At 36.8% G+C, this 9,069-nt stretch overlaps 3 non-coding genes across 3 annotated transcripts; 2 read left to right on the forward strand and 1 right to left on the reverse strand.

Annotated features, from left to right (window-relative positions):
- Nucleotides 1-3,682: 3,682 nt before the first annotated feature.
- On the forward strand, nucleotides 3,683-3,874 carry LOC149879912 (U2 spliceosomal RNA). The gene has a single exon (XR_016446689.1). It is a non-coding gene; the product is annotated as a U2 spliceosomal RNA (small nuclear RNA).
- A 110-nt stretch (nucleotides 3,875-3,984) lies between these two features.
- LOC149879913 (U1 spliceosomal RNA) lies at nucleotides 3,985-4,147 on the forward strand. The gene has a single exon (XR_016446531.1). It is a non-coding gene; the product is annotated as a U1 spliceosomal RNA (small nuclear RNA).
- Nucleotides 4,148-5,571: 1,424 nt separating this feature from the next.
- LOC149879914 (5S ribosomal RNA) lies at nucleotides 5,572-5,690 on the reverse strand. The gene has a single exon (XR_016446623.1). It is a non-coding gene; the product is annotated as a 5S ribosomal RNA (ribosomal RNA).
- Nucleotides 5,691-9,069: the final 3,379 nt, after the last annotated feature.

Genomic DNA, 9,069 nt, shown 5'->3' on the forward strand with positions numbered 1-9,069 from the left:
TAATGTTTGTAAGAAAATAAGACCGAGGAAGTAGACACAATGTAATATCGTCAGTACAAATCATAATCTGATCACAATCGGAAAAAAAAAAAAAAGAAGAAGAATACAGTTTTGTTTGTAAATTTTTTTTAATGACTCATAAAAAGGCTTGGGTACTAGTGATAACCCACAAGCTCTAAAATATCTAAAGAGATGCACTGTCTTCCGACCAGAGTTTCGGCACGGAAAAAACACATACTACAATTTAGTCACTGTGTATTAAGGTATGCATCAAATACTTGCCAATCGCGTTTCGTTCATTTCGGGGTTTCGGGAAGGGGAATAATAGAAAAAAAAAAAGTAAAGAATTCGCAACTGAGCGTCCGCGGTGCACCCATCTTGCTAGGCTGCGCGAGTAAGCAGAAACCGTTACTATGCTCTTAGCTAAACCAATGATATTTATACTAACTAGATGTAAAACTTCAAATAAATTTCGTAAGAAAAAGTGAAGCAAGTTTTTTAAGTTTTTAAAGCCGGTAGCCTCTTTATTTAAACTGACAATAATTCGTTTGTTTTAATCGATGTTTTTATGATTCTGGCTGGCAAAAAAAAACTTGCTTGGCAAAAAAATATGCTTCACTGCGAAAGCGCGAGTTAAATATCTAGTTAATATACACTTAACCGCAAAATTAACGCACCACATACATTTCGATTTATTTAATTGTGGTCATATATTTTGACAAACGTGTTAAGAATAGAACACATGAACACAGTTATTTCGATGATAATAATAAAAGCGACTTTGAGGATGGTGAGAAAAGAAAAGAAAAGAAAAACAAACTAAAACTAGAAATATGGTAAGTAATAAAATTAAGGTAAGTAACAAAATAAACTAAGATGATTATTGTTGTTATGCACACTAATACAGCTTAAAATGTAACATTTTTGACTTATCAATATCTAGTGTTGCCACATCTTGATGTTGTTGCAGCCAGACAGCACCGTGGATTTCTTTCAATTAGAGGTGTAATCGTTTCTTGAAGGATATCTTCACATACGCGGATAAGACTTTGTCGCAACTCGTCTAGGTGGTGGATGTTGACTTCTAACACAGCGTGCCATTATGCCCCAAAGATGCTCTATTGGGTTCCTATCTGGACTGCAAGCCGGCCACTCCAAAACTTGAATAGTAGCACTTTGTAAGTATTCAGTAACAACATGCGCCGTATGTGGTCTAGCATTATCCTACATAAGAAGGAATCCATCTCCCATGAACGATGCAAGAGGTACCAAAAAAGGTTTTAAAATGTCTGCTTATGTATCGTTGAGAAGTCAGAACAGACGTGTTGCTCAAATGACAGTTATCATTGAGCAACACATCTGTTCATACTAACTTTATACATACTTTTCTTTTAAAAGTGAGGTTTAGTTACAGCAAAACGTGCTGCTTATGAAAAGCTGCTACAATTTGGAAACTAAAACGGAATAAAGCCTACAAATGACGTCACAATAAACATTATTATCGACTTTGTATTTGATAAATCCGGGAAATACGTAATATTTTTCAAAATAAGTCGGAATTTATAAGTGGTGCGTTAATTTTGCGGTAAAGTGCATATCATTGAGTTTAACAACGGTGCAGTGGCTACGCGCAGTCCTACTGAAATTTTTGGTGTTGGCGTAGCGTCAAGAGCAGAAAAGGTGCTTTTAGCTTGTTTCGAAAAAAAGAAAAAAAAAAAAAGGGAAACTAAACAAATTAAATCCTGTTTTATCTTCTCATACAGTAGCTGATGCCAAACCAAGACAAGTGACAAGTTTAGAGGAGTTCACACAGTTTTTTTAACGATTTATCAAGAATGCTTTAAGGTAACAGAAAGTACTGTGCTATTTTATTTTCAATCTTTTTCACCTTATTTTGGTGTTTGTGTTTTAAAATTTGAAGCAGTTTAACCCCTATTGTTGTGCCCACTTTACTTTTTCAAGTCTTCAAATGCTTAAGAATAGTTTCTGATGAAAAAATCCTTTCAAAAATAAATTTCCATTTTTAGAAGCATCAGCTTTATGAAGGAGTAGTTACAAAAGACTTTCATGAGTGCAGTTACAGAGTTTGTTCTGAGTTCCTGGATTATCCAGAATGCAAGTTGCAATACTCTTTAGAGCATCCCACTCAATGAATAAGAAGTGGGAAATTCTTCTTGATTTTATTGGTGAGTGAAACAGAAATAGGATCTTTCTAAGACTTTTACCTATTTCTTTAGTTTGTTCATAGCTTTGTTTCATTTACAGTTATACTGACACAACCCCAATAAAGTAATGCTTAATTAGGTATGCTTTTCACTGGACAATCTATAGCTTCTTTGGAATGATCCCTTTAATTCAATTAAAGATATGCGATAAAATTTTAAAAAAATTACATACTCATTACATTTTGAACTGAACCTTTTGTTTGGCTTTCTCACATTATGTTTTATAGAGTTACTGCTAAAGTTAACTCAGCCTCAGGTAGCAAGTCTGATTATTGAAAATAAATTATTGAAAGAGAATTTTGAGTGTTGTCCTGGGGCAAGGTTAAGGGTTAAGTTAGGTTAGCAGAGCATATAATATTGAAGCAGTTAAAGTTTCAAGAAAAAGGTAAGTCATGTTTCTTCGATAGTTTACCAGAACCATTTTTTAAAAGTGGTAGTTTGAAAAAGTCGACCTTTAGCCAACAAGTAAACATCTTTTTAACTGACTTGGGAATTATATTTTTAAGTTTATTCTCCATCAATCCTGAGCTTCTAATTTGTACGCAAATACATTTGCAGGCTTAATTTAGGTTAGGTAATATGTTAAAAAATGTAATATTTAAAAAAAATACTTTGCTTATTGTTCCAGGTCTCATTAACTTTTACCACCTCTGCGAGTTTGTGATTGGAAAAATGCAGATACAGTGTGCAAGGTATGTATGCTTTACTTTTGCTAACCTAATGCTGTGTCGATTTAGTGTCATACATTTTTTCATTTTCCATTTGTCATTTGATATTTTGTCAGTGGATGTTTTAGGTCACTTTTTAAAATTGTTTTACCTTTTTGTCAGTAAACATTTAAAGTGTTCATTTCTTGCAATAACTAAAGTATCTGAAAAATATTTTCTTGCTACACAGTTTAAATTCTTAACTTAATTTGCACCATCCCAATTTTAAACTTTCAAGCTTGTTTTTTTAGACTTTGTGAGGAATTACTACTTGGGAAAGGATCGAGGCTAATGACAAGCAAGTCCTCCTAAACTCTGCTGTTTCTTGGCGACCCTAGTGATGAATTAAAGTACTGTCATTACAACAGTTGAAAAAAACATTTAAATACAGAGGTTCTCAAAATGCTTTTTGACAGAGAAATCTGTCGGACGCTCATATGCAGAGTTGATTTTCAGTTGTTCAACTTGGCCTTTGATCACATCTGCTGCCCAGCGTTAAATTTAAAAGCCTTTAAACGTTTTTTATGTTTTGGTTAATTGGGTTATTTTTGAAAGAAGCTTGTTATTTTTGAAAGAAGCTGGGTTATTTTTGAAAAAAAGCCCAAATGTTTTAGAGTGAAATTGATGCAGTACAAGAAAGCCATGTTTTCATCGTTGAAACTTAAAGTTACCCATCGACTTGATCATTCAAATGTCCACAAGTTTTTTCGTTGAGAGGGAGGGAGCCGGGACAAATTCGTTGCAAAAAGTATCGCTTCTCGGCCTAATGGCTAAGATCAAGTGTAGTATCTGTTCTTATCAGTTTAATATCTGGTACGCCGGCATAGTCCGGCTCATATATTAATCTGATTTTTGGCATTTGGTCAAGGGATCGTAGGTTTACCTCGCCCTGACCGCGGGTTGCCTCGGCGTTGCACTACTGCTGAGCGCGGCCCATACTATAGAGAAGGAAAAAAAAAAAGCAAACAAACGGGACGATGCGGTGTGCAATCGAAAACCCACAATTGAGAAGATTGGGGCACGTCCGAGGCTGCCCACACAACGGGAAAAGCATACTTACCTGACGGGAAGTAAACCTGATCAACATGGGGCTTCTTCCAGGGTGAGGCTCTTGCATTGCACTTCGCCTGGGCTGACCCCTGCGATTACCGCTAACGTCGGTAACTCGACCGTACAATTTCTGGTAGTGGGGGCCTGCGTTCGCGCTCGCCCCCTCCTCTAACGACTTAAAAAAAAAAACCTCTCCTCTCACCCCTAAGAGTCTACTGCATATTTTGAGAGGCGCATACAAAGTCTGCTATAAGTGCAAATAAATTTTATTTATTTCAAAAGTTGTTGTTTTTTTTTGTATAAAATCAATAAAAATCTAAGAATCGCAAAGAGGCAACCAAATAAGCATAGGAGCGACGAGAATCGTTTCAACGTGACAACCAGCAAGCGTGATCGACCGGTTACAATCCCGGAAATCACTCGACGGCGGAACAAATGTGACAGTCACAACAGTGAAAACGAGTCGCTGTAATAAAAAACAATGACGATAATAATAGTTAAAATAACAAACAGTAGCAACAAGAAAATCGATATCAATAGTGAAAACGAAAATAATGACAACGATGAAGATAACAATAACGACAATAACAAAAATTAACGATAGCATCGATAAACTAACGATAATGGGAATACTGACTATAGCAACGACCACAAAAAAATAAGCATTAGCAGTAACGATCTAACAGTAACAATAGTAACAACAACAGCAGCAGCAACAATAACAACAATTGTCAACCATTTATGCATATCGCATATTGGATTCTGGTGCGGTGAAATGCATTCTTTTACTACCGTTCATTATTTTCATGAAAACAGCTCTGATTCCTTCGTGTTGGTCTTAGAAAGAAACGACAACGACCAAAACATTTTGGCAAGTTGACACGTCAATACGCAACGTTGCCAGAGATACGTAACGACGATTGACGAATCTTATAAACTTTTGCTCTTCAAAGCTAGTTTTGCAGTCTTTTCGTCATTTCGACAAAACTAGGGAACATCGACATCGTGCAACTTTAGACTTGCGAGGGTTTCTTTCATGGCCGCCGAGAGGACGGGGAAGATTCCCGGGTATCCCCGTGTATCTACAAACGATTTTTTAAAAACCATTTTTTAAAAGATTTAAATAGTTTTGACTTTTAAAAGATTTCATTCACTTTCGTTTTTAATTTTTAATGACCAGAGCACACTTCTATTGGTCCTGGGTATGTAATTGATCACAACGAGGGCCCCTTAAGAAAACTTCCCCTGGGCCCGAAATTTCTCTCGGTGACTATGGTGGCTATAGTCCCTTTAACCGTTGCCCTTGTTGTTCAGCATCAAAACTAGCTTTCTGGCTTGTGTGCGAGGAAAAAGAGCGCCATTTTCTTTCCCTCAGAGATGCGGAGACGGAAGAAGCGCCCTCACACACCTTTCGACCAGTCGCTCCCCTTTCGATCGACACCACCCAGGCAGGGGCGCGTTTATGCATATTCTTTTGCAGGGGATGAGTTCTGTGTATCTTAGAGTCAACTAAAAAAGCAGATTTTGTAAAGAAAAGGGAGTCCCCTTTTGCGACTTTTTTTTTTTTTTTTTTTGTAAACGGTTGCAAAAGCCTACGGCACCAGGAGTTCCCAGGCGGTCACCCATCCAAGTACTACCCTGGCCCGACGATGCTTAACTTCCGTGATCGGACGAGAACGGGTGTATTCACCGTGGTATGGTCGTAGGCAACAGTTTACGGGTTTAATTCAAAATTTAAAGTTTCTAACGCCTTAACAATAATTTTTAACAGATGTGTGGCTATGAAAATAGCCTTTTGTGTTGTTTATACCGCCGTTTACTGGGCTGCTGGCTTTGGAACCTTCTCGTTCTTTTTGGGAAGCAACACAGCTTGAATGTTTGGCAACACACCGCGCTCGCAATTGTAACACCTGACAACAACTTGTTTAACTCTTCGTCGTTGCGAACAGCTAGCTGTAAGTGACGAGGAATGATCCTGGCTTTTTTGTTATCGCGTGCAGCATTACCAGCTAACTCTAAGATTTCGGCGGCTTTATCTTAAATTAAATCCAGTTGCAATTCAATGAAAACAAACGAAAAGAATTTTTACTGTTAGGCCCGTCGAAATGTCAGACGCACCAAAAACCGGAGGAAAACAAGCGCCAAAGGTGGCGAAAAAAGGCGAGAAGCGCGCCGGTAAGAAAGGTGGTAAAATTGCTGGAACTGGTGACAAGAAGCGCAAGAGAAAGAGACGAGAGTCTTATGCCATTTACATTTACAACGTCCTGAAGCAAGTTCACCCTGATGTCGGTGTTTCTTCTAAAGCAATGAGCATCATGAATTCTTTCGTGAACGACATTTTCGAAAGAATTGCTTCTGAAGCTTCGCGGCTCGCCCTTCAAAATAAGAAATCTACGATCTCTTCGCGTGAAATTCAAACCGCCGTGCGCCTTTTACTTCCCGGTGAACTTGCTAAACACGCAGTGAGCGAAGGCACCAAGGCTGTTACCAAGTACAACCAGCAGTAAGTAGATCAAAATCCGCTCAAACGGCTATTTTTATAGCCACACATCTTTTAAAAACATTAGACGCATTAACGAAATAGGTTCAAATGAAAATATCTGTAGCAATCGCTATATTTAATTTTGCAAACAATGCCAAGTGCAGAATAGCTAAACTAGCTGCTAAAATAAAACACTTAAACTGCTGCATCCGTCCTAGGCTATGAACAACTTAAAACCTTTTTTCTTTTCTTCAAAATTGCTCTCAAACTCCCCTTTTCTAGAATATACATCGACCTAAAAAGCACGGAACAGTTACCGGTGAGGTTACTGTGACTTTCAAACTCAATTAGTGTAATTGTTACGACCTGACAAAGTCCTAAATGCCGCGCAACGTTCTGTAAAGCTATCAAAATGTATCAAGGTGTAGAAAAAGTCTAATTAAAACAGTTAATAGTACCGCTGTCATTTTGTAGATGATTTTTTATGGATTATGTTAGTTATGGAAAAATAATTGGTGCATGAAAGGGTCAATGGGATAGTTACGAAACTACAAATGTTGTTAATGTTTGTAAGAAAATAAGACCGAGGAAGTAGACACAATGTAATATCGTCAGTACAAATCATAATCTGATCACAATCGGAAAAAAAAAAAAAAGAAGAAGAATACAGTTTTGTTTGTAAATTTTTTTTAATGACTCATAAAAAGGCTTGGGTACTAGTGATAACCCACAAGCTCTAAAATATCTAAAGAGATGCACTGTCTTCCGACCAGAGTTTCGGCACGGAAAAAACACATACTACAATTTAGTCACTGTGTATTAAGGTATGCATCAAATACTTGCCAATCGCGTTTCGTTCATTTCGGGGTTTCGGGAAGGGGAATAATAGAAAAAAAAAAAGTAAAGAATTCGCAACTGAGCGTCCGCGGTGCACCCATCTTGCTAGGCTGCGCGAGTAAGCAGAAACCGTTACTATGCTCTTAGCTAAACCAATGATATTTATACTAACTAGATGTAAAACTTCAAATAAATTTCGTAAGAAAAAGTGAAGCAAGTTTTTTAAGTTTTTAAAGCCGGTAGCCTCTTTATTTAAACTGACAATAATTCGTTTGTTTTAATCGATGTTTTTATGATTCTGGCTGGCAAAAAAAAACTTGCTTGGCAAAAAAATATGCTTCACTGCGAAAGCGCGAGTTAAATATCTAGTTAATATACACTTAACCGCAAAATTAACGCACCACATACATTTCGATTTATTTAATTGTGGTCATATATTTTGACAAACGTGTTAAGAATAGAACACATGAACACAGTTATTTCGATGATAATAATAAAAGCGACTTTGAGGATGGTGAGAAAAGAAAAGAAAAGAAAAACAAACTAAAACTAGAAATATGGTAAGTAATAAAATTAAGGTAAGTAACAAAATAAACTAAGATGATTATTGTTGTTATGCACACTAATACAGCTTAAAATGTAACATTTTTGACTTATCAATATCTAGTGTTGCCACATCTTGATGTTGTTGCAGCCAGACAGCACCGTGGATTTCTTTCAATTAGAGGTGTAATCGTTTCTTGAAGGATATCTTCACATACGCGGATAAGACTTTGTCGCAACTCGTCTAGGTGGTGGATGTTGACTTCTAACACAGCGTGCCATTATGCCCCAAAGATGCTCTATTGGGTTCCTATCTGGACTGCAAGCCGGCCACTCCAAAACTTGAATAGTAGCACTTTGTAAGTATTCAGTAACAACATGCGCCGTATGTGGTCTAGCATTATCCTACATAAGAAGGAATCCATCTCCCATGAACGATGCAAGAGGTACCAAAAAAGGTTTTAAAATGTCTGCTTATGTATCGTTGAGAAGTCAGAACAGACGTGTTGCTCAAATGACAGTTATCATTGAGCAACACATCTGTTCATACTAACTTTATACATACTTTTCTTTTAAAAGTGAGGTTTAGTTACAGCAAAACGTGCTGCTTTTATGAAAAGCTGCTACAATTTGGAAACTAAAACGGAATAAAGCCTACAAATGACGTCACAATAAACATTATTATCGACTTTGTATTTGATAAATCCGGGAAATACGTAATATTTTTCAAAATAAGTCGGAATTTATAAGTGGTGCGTTAATTTTGCGGTAAAGTGCATATCATTGAGTTTAACAACGGTGCAGTGGCTACGCGCAGTCCTACTGAAATTTTTGGTGTTGGCGTAGCGTCAAGAGCAGAAAAGGTGCTTTTAGCTTGTTTCGAAAAAAAGAAAAAAAAAAAAAAAGGGAAACTAAACAAATTAAATCCTGTTTTATCTTCTCATACAGTAGCTGATGCCAAAACCAAGACAAGTGACAAGTTTAGAGGAGTTCACACAGTTTTTTTAACGATTTATCAAGAATGCTTTAAGGTAACAGAAAGTACTGTGCTATTTTATTTTCAATCTTTTCACCTTATTTTGGTGTTTGTGTTTTAAAATTTGAAGCAGTTTAACCCCTATTGTTGTGCCCACTTTACTTTTTCAAGTCTTCAAATGCTTAAGAATAGTTTCTGATGAAAAAATCCTTTCAAAAATAAATTTCCATTTTTAGAAGCATCAGCTTT

This window comes from Hydra viridissima, unplaced genomic scaffold, assembly GCF_058129835.1.
Source record: "Hydra viridissima isolate aposymbiotic clone 2 unplaced genomic scaffold, HvirCarnegie_v1 scaffold_13, whole genome shotgun sequence".
Classification (NCBI taxonomy): Eukaryota; Metazoa; Cnidaria; class Hydrozoa; order Anthoathecata; family Hydridae; genus Hydra; species Hydra viridissima.